This window comes from Ambystoma mexicanum, chromosome 4p (genome assembly GCF_040938575.1).
Source record: "Ambystoma mexicanum isolate Mex_15411 chromosome 4p, UKY_AmexF1_1, whole genome shotgun sequence".
Lineage (NCBI taxonomy): Eukaryota > Metazoa > Chordata > Amphibia > Caudata > Ambystomatidae > Ambystoma > Ambystoma mexicanum.
In genome coordinates, this window is record NC_090927.1 from 862441157 (window position 1) to 862456421 (window position 15265).

Below are 15265 nucleotides of genomic sequence, written 5' to 3' on the forward strand. Positions count from 1 at the left end.
CTTATGTTCGTGGGCCTTCGGTTTGGTGGGCCCGGCTAATGCCTTCCGGAGAAGCCTAGCAGCCTATCAAGAGGCCTGGACTTGGTTGCTTAGCAACCCGCTCCTAACAAATGGGCGGATCCAGAGGCAGCCATTTTCGTTGTATATAATACGTCGTAATAAGGAGATGCCACGCGGGTAATAGCGGCAGGGGGATGATGTCGCTCGCCTCAGGCAGGGGTGGACTTCCAATATGCAGGGTTAGGGATGGTCGGGTTTGCCGTGCATTGAGCACAGATGCTCAGGGTGGGGGATCAGCAGCTCCTGCAGCGATTGTTGTTTGGCAACGGTCAGCTGTAGATGGAGCTGCTCCTGCAGCATCGAGGGTGGCAAAGGGCTCCTGCCCAAAGCAGAGTGCAGTGTGAGTTCAGGTCCAGAATGGAGGGCCTTATGTTCGTGGGCCTTCGGTTTGGTGGGCCTGGCTAACGCCTTCCGGCGAAGCTTAGCAGCCTATCAAGAGGCCTGGACTTGCTGGCTTAGCAACCCGCTCCTAACAAATGGGCGGATCCGGAGGCAGCCATTTTCGTTGTTTGTAATACGCCGTAATAACGAGATGCCACGTGGGTAATGGAAGCAGGTGTATGATGTTGCTCGCCTCAGGCAGGGGCGGACTTCAAATATGCGGGGTCAGGGATGGTCGGGTTAGCCGTGCATTGAGCGTGGATGCTCAGGGTGGGGGATCAGCAGCTCCTGCAGCGATCGTTGTTTGGCAATGGTCAGCTGTAGATGGAGCTGCTCCTGCAGCATCGAGGGTGGCAGAGGGCTCCTGCCCAAAGCAGAGTGCAGTGTGAGTTCAGGTCCAGACAGGAGGGCCTTATGTTCGTGGGCTTTCGGTTTGGTGGGCCCGGCTAATGCCTTCCGGAGAAGCCTAGCAGCCTATCAAGAGGCCTGGACTTGGTTGCTTAGCAACCCGCTCCTAACAAATTGGCTTATCCGGAGGCAGCCATTTTCTTTCTTTATAATATGCCGTAATAAGGAGATGCCACGTGGGTAATGGCAGCAGGGGGATGATGTCGCTCGCCTCAGGCAGGGGTGGACTTCCAATATGCGGGGTGAGGGATGGTCGGGTTAGCCGTGCATTGAGCGCGGATGCTCAGGGCGGAGGATCAGCAGCTCCTTCAGCGATCGTTGTTCGGTGGCGGTCAGCTCGAGATGGAGCTGCTCTTGCTGCATCGAGGGTGGCAGAGGGCTCCTGCCCAAAGCAGAGTGCAGTGTGAGTTCAGTTCCAGACAGGAGGGCCTTATGTTCGTGGGCCTTCGGTTTGGTGGGTCCGGCTAATGCCTTCTGGTGAAGCCTAGCAGCCTATCAAGAGGCCTAGACTTGGTTGCTTAGCAACCCGCTCCTAACAAATGGGCGGATCCAGAGGCAGCCATTTTCATTGTATATAATACGTCGTAATAAGGAGATGCCACGCGGGTAATGGCGGAAGGGGGATGATGTTGCTCGCCTCAGGCAGGGGTGGACTTCCAATATACAGGGTTAGGGATGGTCGGGTTTGCCGTGCATTGAGCACAGATGCTCAGGGTGGGGGATCAGCAGCTCCTGCAGCGATTGTTGTTTGGCAACGGTCAGCTGTAGATGGAGCTGCTCCTGCAGCATCGAGGGTGGCAGAGGGCTCCTGCCCAAAGCAGAGTGCTGTGTGAGTTCAGGTCCAGACAGGTGGGCCTTATGTTCGTGGGCCTTCGGTTTGGTGGGTTCCAGCTAACGTCTTCTGGCGAAGCCTAGCAGCCTATCAAGAGGCCTAGACTTGGTTGCTTAGCAACCCGCTCCTAACAAATGGGCGGATCCAGTGGCAGCCATTTTCGTTGTTTATAATACGTCGTAATAAGCAGATGCCACACGGGTAATGGTGGCAGGGGGATGATGTCGCTCGCCTCAGGCAGGGGTGGACTTCCAATATGCAGGGTTAGGGATGGTCGGGTTAGCCGTGCATTGAGCGCGGATGCTCAGGGTGGGGGATCAGCAGCTCCTGCAGCGATCGTTGTTTGGCAACGGTCAGCTGTAGATGGAGCTGCTCCTGCAGCATTGAGGGTGGCAGAGGGCTCCTGCCCAAAGCAGAGTGCAGTGTGAGTTCAGGTCCAGAATGGAGGGCCTTATGTTCGTGGGCCTTCGGTTTGGTGGGCCTGGCTAAAGCCTTCCGGTGAAGCTTAGCAGCCTATCAAGAGGCCTGGACTTGCTGGCTTAGCAACCCGCTCCTAACAAATGGGCGGATCCGGAGGCAGCCATTTTCGTTGTTTGTAATACGCCGTAATAACGAGATGCCACGTGGGTAATGGAAGCAGGGGTATGATGTTGCTCGCCTCAGGCAGGGGCGGACTTCAAATATGCGGGGTCAGGGATGGTCGGGTTAGCCGTGCATTGAGCGTGGATGCTCAGGGTGGGGGATCAGCAGCTCCTGCAGCGATTGTTGTTCGGCGACAGTCAGCTGGAGATGCAGCGATCGTTGTTCGGTGACTGTCAGCTGGAGAGTTGGAGCTGCTCCTGCAGCATCGAGGGTGGCAGAGGGCTCCTGCCCAAAGCAGAGTGCAGTGTGAGTTCAGGTCCAGACAGGAGGGTCTTATGTTCGTGGGCCTTCGGTTTGGTGGGTCCGGCTAACGCCTTCCGGCGAAGCCTAGCAGCCTATCAAGAGGCCTGGACTTGGTTGCTTAGCAACCCGCTCCTAACAAATGGGCGGATCCAGAGGCAGCCATTTTCATTGTTTATAAAACGTTGTAATAAGGAGATGCCACGCGGGTAATGGCGGCAGGGGGATTATGTTGCTCGCCTCAGGCAGGGGTGGACTTCCAATATGCAGGGTGAGGGATGGTCGTGTTAGCCGTGCATTGAGCGTGGATGCTCAGGGTGGGGGATCAGCAGCTCCTGCAGCAATCATTGTTCGGCGATGGTCAGCTGGAGATGCAGGGATCATTGTTTGGCGACAGTCAGCTGGAGATGGAGCTGCTCCTGCACCATCGAGGGCGGCAGAGGACTCCTGCCCAAAGCAGAGTGAAGTGTGAGTTCAGGTCCAGACAGGAGGGCCTTATGTCCGTGGGCCTTTGTTTTGGTGGGCCCGGCTAACGCCTTCCGGCGAAGCCTAGCAGCCTATCAAGAAGCCTGGACTTTACTTGGTTGCTTAGCAACCCGCTCCTAACAAATGGGCGGATCCGGAGGCAGCCAGTTTCGTTGTTTATAATACGCCGTAATAAGGAGATGCTACACGGGTAATGGCGGCAGGGGGAAGATGTCGCTCGCCTCAGGCTGGGGCGGACTTTCAATATGCGGGATCAGGGATGGTCGGGTTAGCCGTGCATTGAGCGTGGATGCTCAGGGTGGGGGATCAGCAGCTCCTGCAGCAATCATTGTTCGGCGATGGTCAGCTGGAGATGCAGGGATCATTGTTTGGCGACAGTCAGCTGGAGATGGAGCTGCTCCTGCACCATCGAGGGTGTCAGAGGGCTCCTGGCCAAAGCAGAGTGCAGTGTGAGTTCAGGTCCAGACAGGAGGGCCTTATGTTCGTGGGCCTTCGGTTTGGTGGGCCAGGCTAATGCCTTCCGGAGAAGCCTAGCAGCCTACCAAGAGGCATGGACTTGGTTGCTTAGCAACCCGCTCCTAACAAATTGGCTTATCCGGAGGCAGCCATTTTCTTTCTTTATAATATGCCGTAATAAGGAGATGCCACGTGAGTAATGGCAGCAGGTGGATGATGTTGCTCGCCTCAGGCAGGGGTGGACTTCCAATATGCAGGGTGAGGGATGGTCGGGTTAGCCGTGCATTGAGCGCGGATGCTCAGGGTGGGGGATCAGCAGCTCCTGCAGTGATCATTGTTTGGCAACGGTCAGCTGTACATGGAGCTGCTCCTGCAGCATCGAGGTTGGCAGAGTGCTCCTGCCCAAAGCAGAGTGCAGTGTGAGTTCAGGTCCAGACAGGAGGGCCTTATGTCTGTGGGCCTTCGTTTTGGTGGGCCCGGCTAACGCCTTCCAGCTAAGCCTAGCAGCCTATCAAGAGGCCTGGACTTGACTTGGTTGCTTAGCAACCCGCTCCTAACAAATGGGCGGATCCGGAGGCAGCCAGTTTCGTTGTTTATAATACGCCGTAATGAGGAGATGCCACGCGTGTAATGGCAGCAGGGGGAGGATGTCGCTCGCCTCAGGCAGGGGCGGACTTTCAATATGCGGGGTTAGGGATGGTCGGGTTAGCCGTGCATTGAGCGTGGATGTTCAGGGTGGGGGATCAGCAGCTCCTGCAGCGATCATTGTTTGGCGACGGTCAGCTGGAGATGCAGGGATCATTGTTTGGCGACAGTCAGCTGGAGATGGAGCTGCTCCTGCACCATCGAGGGTGGCAGAGGGCTCCTGCCCAAAGCAGAGTGCAGTGTGAGTTCAGGTCCAGACAGGAGGGCCTTATGTTCGTGGGCCTTCGGTTTGGTGGGCCCAGCTAATGCCTTCCGGAGAAGCCTAGCAGCCTATCAAGAGGCCTGGACTTATTTGCTTAGCAACCCGCTCCTAACAAATTGTCTTATCCGGAGGCAATCATTTTCTTTGTTTCTAATATGCCGTAATAAGGAGATGCCACGTGGGTAATGGCAGCAGGGGGATGATGTCGCTCGCCTCAGGCAAAGGCGGACTTTCAATATGCGGGGTCAGGGATGGTCGGGTTAGCCGTGCATTGAGCGTGGATGCTCAGGGCAGGGGATGAGCAGCTCCTGCAGCAATCGTTGTTCGGCGATGGTCAGCTGGAGATGCAGTGATCGTTGTTCGGCGACGGTCAGCTGGAGATGGAGCTGCTCCTGCACCATCGAGGGTGTCAGAGGGTTCCTGCTCAAAGCAGAGTGCAGTGTGAGTTCAGGTCCAGACAGGAGGGCCTTCTGTTCGTGGGCCTTCGGTTTGGTGGGCCCGGCTAACGCCTTCCGGCGAAGCCTAGCAGCCTATCAAGAGGCCTGGACTTGGTTGCTTAGCAACCCGCTCCTAACAAATATATTGCCCCAATACTCTCGATTAAAAATGTACCTGTTTCAAAGGGCTCTTAGACTCTGCTTTTCTGCATGGAATGTTTATGGACAAGATTCATGGTGGGTGAACATTTTTTATTGTTAATGGCATTAACTAAAATTTTTAACATGTTATACAAAACAATTGAGTCCTGGAATTATTAATAGAATCAGTTATGTAATAATTGGCAGATAGATTAATTTTGTTCTTAACATTAGATCATTTAATGTATTGTTTTAAATTTGCTCCAAGGGTTTTATGATATTAGAACAGAGGGGGGTCTGGGAAACTCTCTTCCAGCACAAAAACAGCACCCTTGACTTGTTCTTGGGTGGATGGCCCCTGGGAGAGTCTCACCCAAGTCTTTAGCTCACTGTTCTTTTCACAGAGAAGAAATGTCCCTGCATATCAGTCTTTGTCCTGCCCAGGGGCAGTCCAGCACCGAAATGCTAGGCAATTCTCCTCTAAACAAGAGTACCACAGCAACCCCATACACGTGTTTCAGCCTAGTTGGGCATCTATGTGAGGTGAAGCTGTGCCTCTCTAAGAGCAGTGAGCAAGGGGTCCACGTTTGGCTTCCCCTGGTAACTTAGGGTCAGACCCAAAGTTACTTGGTATGCAAAACAGAGGGGTGTCTGGGAAACTCTCTACCAGCACGAACACAGCCCATTGACTTGTTCTTGGGTGGATGGCCCCTGGGAGAGTCTCAACTAAGTCTTTAGCTCACTGTTCTTTTCACAGAGAAGAAATGTCCATGCATTTCAGTCTTTGTCCTGCCCAGGAGCAGTCCAGCACCAAAATGCTAGGCAATTCTCCTCTGAACAAGAGTACACGTGTTTCAGCCTAGTTGGGCATCATCAATGAGGTGAAGCTGTGCCTCTCCAAGAGCAGTGAGCAAGGGGTCCACGTCCGGATTCCCCTGGTAATTTACGGTGAGACCCACAGTTACTTGGTATGATATTAGAGTAATGTTTTTTAGGAATCTTAAAGTTCCAGTCGATAATTACTATATTATGTCAAACGTGTGAATGTCTTGAATAAAAATGTATTGTTGTATTTTTTACATGGTTTGTGTAAGATTTGAATATAAACCATATCACAATAAAAATAAATAATTCTCACTGGCATACCGTTATGTTTACAAGTCGCTCTGCCATTGTCTTTGAACCGAGACAATATTCAGCTGATAGATGATTTTGTATTGCAGTACTGCCATGTTGTGACATTCATTTATCAATGTACAGGTGGTGTTCCTGAAGAAAGTAACAGCACAGTGTGATGCTTTCCAACTTTTTGTGAAAACTCATTGCAAACAATACTTTCTGTCAGTAAGGTGGTGGCTGCGATCGACTATGTGTATGAACACCTCATCACAGCAAACATACAATCTAAAGCCTCACCAGAATTTATTATTGAAGTAATGACTTTGGCCCTATGTAAGAACTTTTTTGAGTTTGATAAACAATTTTATGTACAAACCAAGGGAACTGCCATGGGGGCAACATTTGCCCCCTTCTTAGCAATTTTGTTCATGGCCTCTTTCAAGCAGAAGTTCCTATTTAATCAAACCAACAGATGGAGAGGCAATACAAAACAATGGCGCAGATATATAGATGACGACATGTGGCTTTGGGAGGGCACAGATGAATCACTGAATAACTTCTTCTCTTGGCTAAACACATGCAGCTATGATATTCAATTTACAACGGAACATAGTAACTCCATCATCCACTTTTTAGACCTCACCATCGGACATAACCAAGGCAAACTCACTTGCAATACTTTCCGCAAACCCACAGATCGCAACACCCTCCTACACTTCGACAGTGATCACCCTCTACATATCAAAGAGAACTTACCATACGGACAATTTTTAAGGATTTGGAGAAACTGCACCTCATTGGAGGACTTTTACCATGATGCCACCCTCCTAAGCAACAGATTGCGTGAAAGAGGATACCCAAAGAAATTGGTGTCAAGATCCATGAAAAGGGCAAGGTTCACATGTCGCGACTCACTTCTTACCCCCAAAACACCCAGAACAGGGGAGGACCACATTACGTGTGTGATAACCCATGGCCAACACGCCTTTGAAATCAAAAAGATCATTTACAAATACTGGCCCATTACCAGACTCTGTTTTACAGACCTACAAAAACCCATATTTGCCTTCAAAAGGGCACGGAACTTAAGAGAACACTTGGTACACTCCATGTACATCAAGAAACCTAATCAAGGGATCCTCTGGAACCTCCGACCTCTCAAAGGACACTACCCCTGTGGGTCATGCTCGGTCTGCCAGTTCACTTCAAAGATGCAACAATTTCACTTGGGGACAAACATTTCGACACTGAGCGACATATCGAACTGCAAAACCAATCAAGTTGTGTATTGCATCGAGTGCCCATGCCAACTACGCTATGTTGGGCAAACAATGTGCCGTGTGGGCACCCGGATCTCGGAACACAGATCACAGATCCGTTGCAAGAATCTTACATCCCCCTTAGTACAACACTACATAGAACACAGACACAGCCCACAGGATATAAAATGGTGGGTCATTGAACGAGTCCGTAGTGGTCCCAACATCCAAGGAAGACTTCTAGATCTGGAATGCAGGTGGATACACAGAATGGACTCTGTGACCCACGGGCTCAATGAACAACAACTCTTCCCACATGAAGGCACCACATGGCAAGTTGGCCCATAGTGTTTGGATTTTTCTGACCCGTTTGGACCTTGGCACACTGCACTAACAGTGGGTAGCTTATCCCCTCTCCCTGTTTCCGTGCCTCCCACTAGAAACCACCAAGCACTGGGACGATAGAACACTAAAATAGGGGGGCCTTTTTAGACCAAGTAACAACAGTTTGTCCAGTGTCCCCCACTACCACCACACAGATGCGGGGACACAGGACTACACTTTATGCCTGTCCATCCATTTTCAGGCCTGTTACAGTCCACGATAGATTCAGACTCACCAGAGCACTTAGGCGAGTTCAGCACAGTGTTTTTCCAGAGAAACAAGCATTCCTGTATTACCGAGGGCCGTTGCCCCGGCTACGTGAACACACTTCCTGACACTGAGTAATACAACCAATCATAGTCTTCTGTACCTTGGGACTAGACTGTGATTGGACCATGTATGACGTGCCCCTCCAGGACCCGGCTGGTGCATAAATGAAGGCTTCGGCATTCGAGGCGACACCACCTACCCACACGCCGGGAATCATGGATCCTGATTGGGCAGAGCACATACACCCCTTTTTATCCCCATCCACACAAAGCTTTCGGCACTCACTGTCTGCACACTCTGTGGACACTGCAGGGCCGAGGGAGACGAGCAGAGTGACGCGCACCCCTCCGCAGACGCACATCTTGCCGGACACGCTGCCTGCAGGTAAACAGCACGGCGAAAAATATACCAGCCAGAAATAGGTGTCCACCCAAGCACGCCCTTCTTATAGTCAAGCTGGTCCCTAATTGCCTACGTTTCTTTTCCCATTTTTTCCCCTTTCTGTTTCAGGCAGCACTATGACGGCCTTGTGATCTAGGAACCGTGCCCGTGCATGCCACAAAAATGTAACCATCACACGGGTACGGGTCCCGACCCACTGATTCACACCTTGGGGATACCCTTTGGGAAACCATCAGCATACTGGTTCCCATCAGGTACGGTACTAATATTTTACCGTTTTTTTTACCCTGACTACCATGGTATTTACAGTCAGTATTTACACCTCTCCCGGTCCTTTCTCTTGTGATTTCCCCTCTCTTTCATCTAGCGACAGACGATTCTGGATGCAGCTCTCCGCAGCCCATCCCACTCATGCTGGTTTGTGACAAATGATCCCCGCTACTTGCAGCCCTCTAGCCCGGAAGCACGCAACTCGAAGAGACTTCTTACCACACATCTGCGGTGAGACACTTACTAATCACGTCCACCCCAGATTGTCAGGGGCACTAGCCTCCATATGTTCTATTTACCCTGATCTTTCATCAGCCCAGATTTCATGCATATTTGTATGCAAGAATAGCTTTTCTTCTTTCACCTTTTTTTTGCATTAAGTGCTTTTTACCTTACCAATCTGCCCAGAAATGTCCAGAAAGGAAACACACTCTACTAAGAGGACATCATATGTATAATCTTTTCCTCTCTTCACCATAGGGGCTGTTTATTCGCCCTGAAGAAGGCGGCTAGTATGATGAAAACATAAGCGATCCTTCTTACTCAGCCTCAAGACGGATGGCACAGCCGCCGAAACGTCCAGTGTATACGAGGGGGAATTCTTAGCTCATTGCTAAGGACATTTCAGATTGACTTTTTCATGTGATTCAGAACACCAGTTGGTGGTTTGATCACACTTGACCCCTGACGACGTTGGCACATGATTATCAGAATTATTCATACCTTTCCATGTTAAATTGATTAGATAGATGTATGACCAGTATAATTCTCCAGGCACTTGAATAATTCATGTTGTTTTTTGTAAATTCAAATTTATGTAGCAGCAATTTGTACATCAAATACAATAACCACAGCTGCAAAACTAATAACACCCACCATATATGTTGTTTTTTCAATTTATGTTGTGAATTTGTCTTTTTCCATTAACTGCACTATTCTGTAGACCAGGATTTGGCTAATGCTGCCCCTTGGTCTTTGACACCAACTTATGCTTTCTTTTACAGTCCATTAATGTGCTTCACATGCAAGTGTATATAAGGACATTTTATTAATTTTTTGTCTAAATACAATTAAGCATATTCTATGAAACAGTCCCCACTGTGTATGTGTGGTTTTTCTTCCTTGACAATTTCATGGGCAATTAACTTTGGGATTTGTTCCTTGAGGTCAAGTAGAAAGGTTCCCCAATATAACTAAAAGGCTTCTCTCCCTTTGAGGAAGCATTTGGGTTGAGCCCATAAGTAGCAGCACTACCCTATAGTGTTTTCTTCATCCCGCATGCCTGAGTCTGCTACTTCTCACCACGGGCATTCCGAGAATATATTTTTTTGATGTGGATTACAGTAAGGTGGTGTAGGCCTTTCACAGTTCTGCTTGTAACAGATGGGACAGTCTATAGCAGAAATGTTCCAGTCTGGATCCTTGCATATTTTTGCCTGCAAGTAAATGTGCCAGTTGACTACCTGCAAATCCTAGTGTGTGCAGTCCTATTTACTGGGGTAGTTATGTGTCTATTACACTTTGACACAGCTGAAAGTTTATTTATTAAGCATAAACATCACAGGGAAAGCAATGCATTTTTGACACAAAAATACTTACATAATGTACCATTGATAATAGAACAAAGAACATTGGTCCTTTACAATGGGTTGAGAGAATGTGACTTGAAGACCAGACGTTACAGGGGAAGGTGGAAACAAACCAAGGACGAGGACAGATTCGAATGACATAGGAACGGAATGGTGGAGGAAGTGCTAAATTAAGGATGGAGGGGTAGCAGAAATGTGCTGTATGCTTCTCCATGAAGGATAAGGAGAGAGGAAAACAGGGTGAAGCAGTAGCCTAGAGTGCTAGGAAATCCATTCTTCAGAAAAAAGGAAAGCTTTGAAGTTAGATTTACATAGTGGTAGAGTTTGGTTAGTACGGAGACGGAGCGGAAGAGCACTCCAGAGTAGGGAGGCAAGGAGAGATAGTGGGAATGAGAGGGAGCACAGCGTGCTTGAGTGGTGGCAAGGAGGTGAGCCGAGGCTCATCGTAACGAGTGAGGATGACAGAAGGAGGTGAGATGAGCAGATAGATAGGCTGGGTGAGTCCATGGATCGTTTTGAAGATGATGAGAAGATGTTTATACTTAGTCCTTTGTTTCTTAGATAGCCAACCAATCTGGCGACGGGCAGAGGAAGTAGGGGTGACGCGAGAATGGTTGAAATGTGTGCGAACAGCTAAGTTGAGGACTTTCTCCAAAGGTGAAAAAGCATATTTGGGAAGGCCATACAGGAGGCTGGCATGGTTTTCAGATCTAGACAGGAGAGAGGAGGAGATGAGCTTTTAGCCTTATTGAAAGGAAGAAGATGACACATTTTTCTGATATTGAGGTTGAGTCTGGCTGCAGTGGCAGATTTGGAGATGAAGAGGAAGAAGTTGTATGATGTGTCAAAGATGACACCAGGGTCATGAGTGGAAGCAGAGAAAGGAAGGTAGTTTGGATAGAAGAGAAGAAGAGGGGGAGAGGAAGAGATAGACTGTTTGGCTAGAAAGCAGAGAACTTCAGTCTTATTGCAGTTGAGCCTGAACAAGTGATATGTCATCCAATATTTAATGGCAGCGAGACAGTTTGAAATTTCTGACAACATTTTTGTCGGATAAGGAGTAAAAGGAGAAGAAGATCTTAGTGTTATCAGTGAACAGCAGATAGGAGAAGCTGTAAGAAGAGATCATAGCTCCAATAACTGAAGTATAGCGAGTGAAGAGAAGTGGACCATGGACAGACCCTCAGGGACTGCCAACAGAAAGGCGGGTAATTGGGGAGGTAAGGCTGTCATGGGACAGCTGAATGTGTCTTGGGGCAAGGTATGAAGCAAACCAAGAGAGGGAATTATGTCTGATGCCAAGGGGAGATAATGTAGAGAGAATGTCAGAATGGTCAACAATATTGAGGTCAGCAAAGAGGTTGGGAGGAATAGGATGAGATAAACTTCCTGACATTGAGGAGAGCTGTCTCAGTAGAATTCAGAGGTCGGAGGCCTGATTGAAGAGGGTCCAAAGGTTGTGAGTATCAAAGAATCCATTGAGTAGATTGAATATTACTCACTTGAGGATTTTGGAATAGTGTGGTATAAGAGAGACAGGGCAACGCTTGGCAGGAAAGTTAGCATCTAGATCGGGTTTCTTAAGGAGAGAGATGATGATAGCTGTGTTATAGTATGAGGGACACATGGCATAGTCAAGGGAGGAGTTGAGGAAAGCAAGATGTGAAGCAACACTCGGAGCTATGTGCTTCACAATGTGCAGTGACCATGGGTCGTCGGGGGAACAGGACGTTTTGCTTGAACAGAGGGGTAAAGGAAAACATACTCTCAGGAGAGGAGGGTATTAGTGTTGGAGAAAAGTGAGCAGAAGGAATGGATAGAAGATAAGAGGCAAGGTTATTGTGCATGGTATGTTAGAAGCAAAGTAGAGAGCAAGATCATTTGCAGGTACAATAGAAGAGATGGAGGATGGTTTAGGATGTGAGAGAATTGAGTTGAGGGATTTTTGGAGGTGCCTAAGTTTGGAGGATTGAGACATAATGAGAGAGAGAGAGACAGAGAGGGAGAGAGGGAGAGAGAGAGAGAGAGAAAGAGAGAGAGAGAGAGAGCGAGAGAGAGAGAGAGAGAGAGAGAGAGAGAGAGAGAGAGAGAGAGAGAGAGAAGTAATGTTTGGCAGAGTCAAGAGTAGATGAATAGATTTGATGAGCAGTAAGGGAGAGCTGGCGATCAGAGGAATGTCTTGACCTTTGTCAAGTGTGAAGCTTTTTCTGCATTGTTGTTTTCAGGGTGCGGATGAGAGGTGGGAGTATAGTAAGAAAGTAGTGAAAGGAGAAGGGTGAATTAAGAGCATTTTGAATGTTAGTGAAGTCTTACTGAGTGGATGGAAAGGTGAGTTCAGCATAGGAGGGGAGTGAGTGGTGTAGGTCAGAGAGGTATTCTGGGAGTTTGGAGGAGGGGAAACTTGCACTTAGTAATAGTTGTAGTTGATGGAGAGAGTAAAGAAGAAGCTGGAGTGGTGATTGAGGCAGAAGGAGCAGTGGAGATATTTGAGGCAGAGAGTTGAGAGTGAATGGAAATATGGTCAAGGGAGTTTCAATTTGAATGGTTGGTGTATGGAACTCATGGTGGAAACAGTAAGGACTCTTAGGGAGAATTTTCAAGAATATGCTAATTTCCCTTACTTTTTGCGACCCCCAGCAACTTTGCTGGATTTCTAGGATTTTCATTTTTACCTGGCAACAGTGTGAGCCTTTTTTCCCACTCTCTCATGTATTTTGATGTGTGTTTTACTTTTGTGTTCTTTGGATATGAGGTTTTAAACAACTCCATAGGCATCATCTCTTTCTTGTGTGTCACAAAGCACCTTCAGTGCAGTGGCACAGGGATGTCTTTCAGACTTCGCAAGGTTTAAATACCTTCTCTGGGACTGACTACTGTCTCCCAGAGCATGTAAAGTCAAATTGACTTTGCTAGTCTTTTTAAATTCATAGACCCAGCACCCACTATCTTCCTATAGAGAGCTGGAGGGTTTGCCTAGCATCCCCTGGATCTAAACACTTATGTAACAGTCAAATGTTACCCTTTCCTCTTGAAATGGCTGGTGGCAGTGGTTTTAGAACGAACTACCATGATTTTCCCAAACGCGAACACCGGTAGCTAAAAATCGGGCCAGCCATGTTTTTCAATATGGCGCCCAAGACCACTCTGTAAAAACAGACTCCGGTCATCTTTTTTCACTGTTTCTTTTAGGAAAGGAACTTCTTGTGTTTAACTCTGTGCGCTAAACCAGGTTTGGTCTCTTTGTTCGATGCGCTTTGGTGGGCTTTAGTGCTGAAGCCCTCATCTGGCACCTGAGTATCTGGGGTGAACAGGATGTGAGGGAGGTGCCCGAAACTCCCTGTGCTTAGTCTCCTAGGAGACCTGAATGCACTCTGGTGTGATTGGCTGGCTGACTGTCCGGCAAGGACAGCCAACCTACTGGGTGAGTGACAGCTAGGCTAGAATAAATGGGAGAAAACTGTTTAAAAGCAGGTCTCTGGGACTTGGAAAGGAGAGTTGACCACTAGAACGAAAGAAACGAAGACGAGCTGAAGGAAGAAGACTGCTGCAACTCCTGGACTGTTGGTTTGCCCGGTGAAGCCGTGCTGCAGGTCCGAATTGCCTGAAACTCCATCGACAGAGAAGCCCCTTCAAAGATGACTTCTTCCCTTGAGCTGGTGGGAACAACCAACTCATTAGCCACCTGGACACCGTCTCCATACTGGTCGAATTTTCATCAGAGTGCTGTTGAAAACCGGACAGCCAGTGAGAAGGATACCAGTTTGTGGACTTTAAGGCACTAACACCTTAAAACCGACATTTTGCCAATCTTGTGGCCTCTTCCCTGGGCAGTGCAGGAACCTCCCGACGTTCTCCTTCTTGTCCCCATGACTGAAGCTCAGGAACAGCGATTCTGCAGGAACTGGCAGGAACAACTGACTCAGCTACAGCTTTTCTTCATACTTAAGGTACTGTGCACATGCGGTCAGGAAATCCTTTCTGCCGCGGTGAAAGTTTGTGAAACTTTTCCAACTTTGGAGTCTTGTTCGCTCCTAATCCGACATATAACTCTTTATCTGGCAAACTACTTCTAAGAACATTGGCAAAGACTTAACTGTTTACTTCCAGAACTGTGCTATCCTATACAAGACACTGAACCATTGACTTTGGCCCAGGCCTATTGAATTGAACTGCCTCTTGTAGTGAACTAAAACTATTTGCCCTGCTCTGAATGTAATTGTGCTGTGATTCTTATAACATTTGTCTTTCTATCCCTTTTGAAAGTTACTGAAGTGCCGTTTTGCTCCCACTTCAGGGGAGCCTAACTTATTCAGAAACGTATTGGTTGTGTACTGTAGTGTATTATAGTGTGATATTGAACTGCTTCTTACTAGTGGAATATTTTCTAACTGACTGTGTAAATAAATTAATATTCTTTTAGCAAGAAACCTTGAATAGTGTTTGTTTGAACTACTGTGATTGCAAGTCCTTTGTGTAACATCTTGTACTGCTCACATCCCTCTTGAGATAAGTCTGGCTGCTCAGCCACTGCTACCACATAACTGTGTAGTACAGGGTTGTACCAAAGTTGAGATTGTGCTTACACCTGTAGTCTTAATTGTGTGTAGTGTTCCCAAAGGGAATGTAATTCTGCCTAACAAGGACAGACACAAGTTATCACGGCTCAAGGGTGTCTATTGAACAATGATTGCCGGGTGGAAAAAAGCCTAAGATAAACCTAAATCTAAGATGGGAGCAAGCGTTGACCATTAAATGAAAAAAAAGGCAGTCCTAGTGGTGTCCTGCCAAAATAAAAAAAAGCCTATTCTAGGAAACCCATTGCCAAACCTTAAAACTAATACAAAAAGGCTGTGGGATAGTTTTCAAGCAAAAAAAAGAAGTGTTCACAAATAATAGGTCAGGATGCAGTAGACTAGGTATTCCTTCCCCACGTTTTAAGCATGTGCTAAGGTGGGATGCTGGAGCACAGCACACACTGCAGC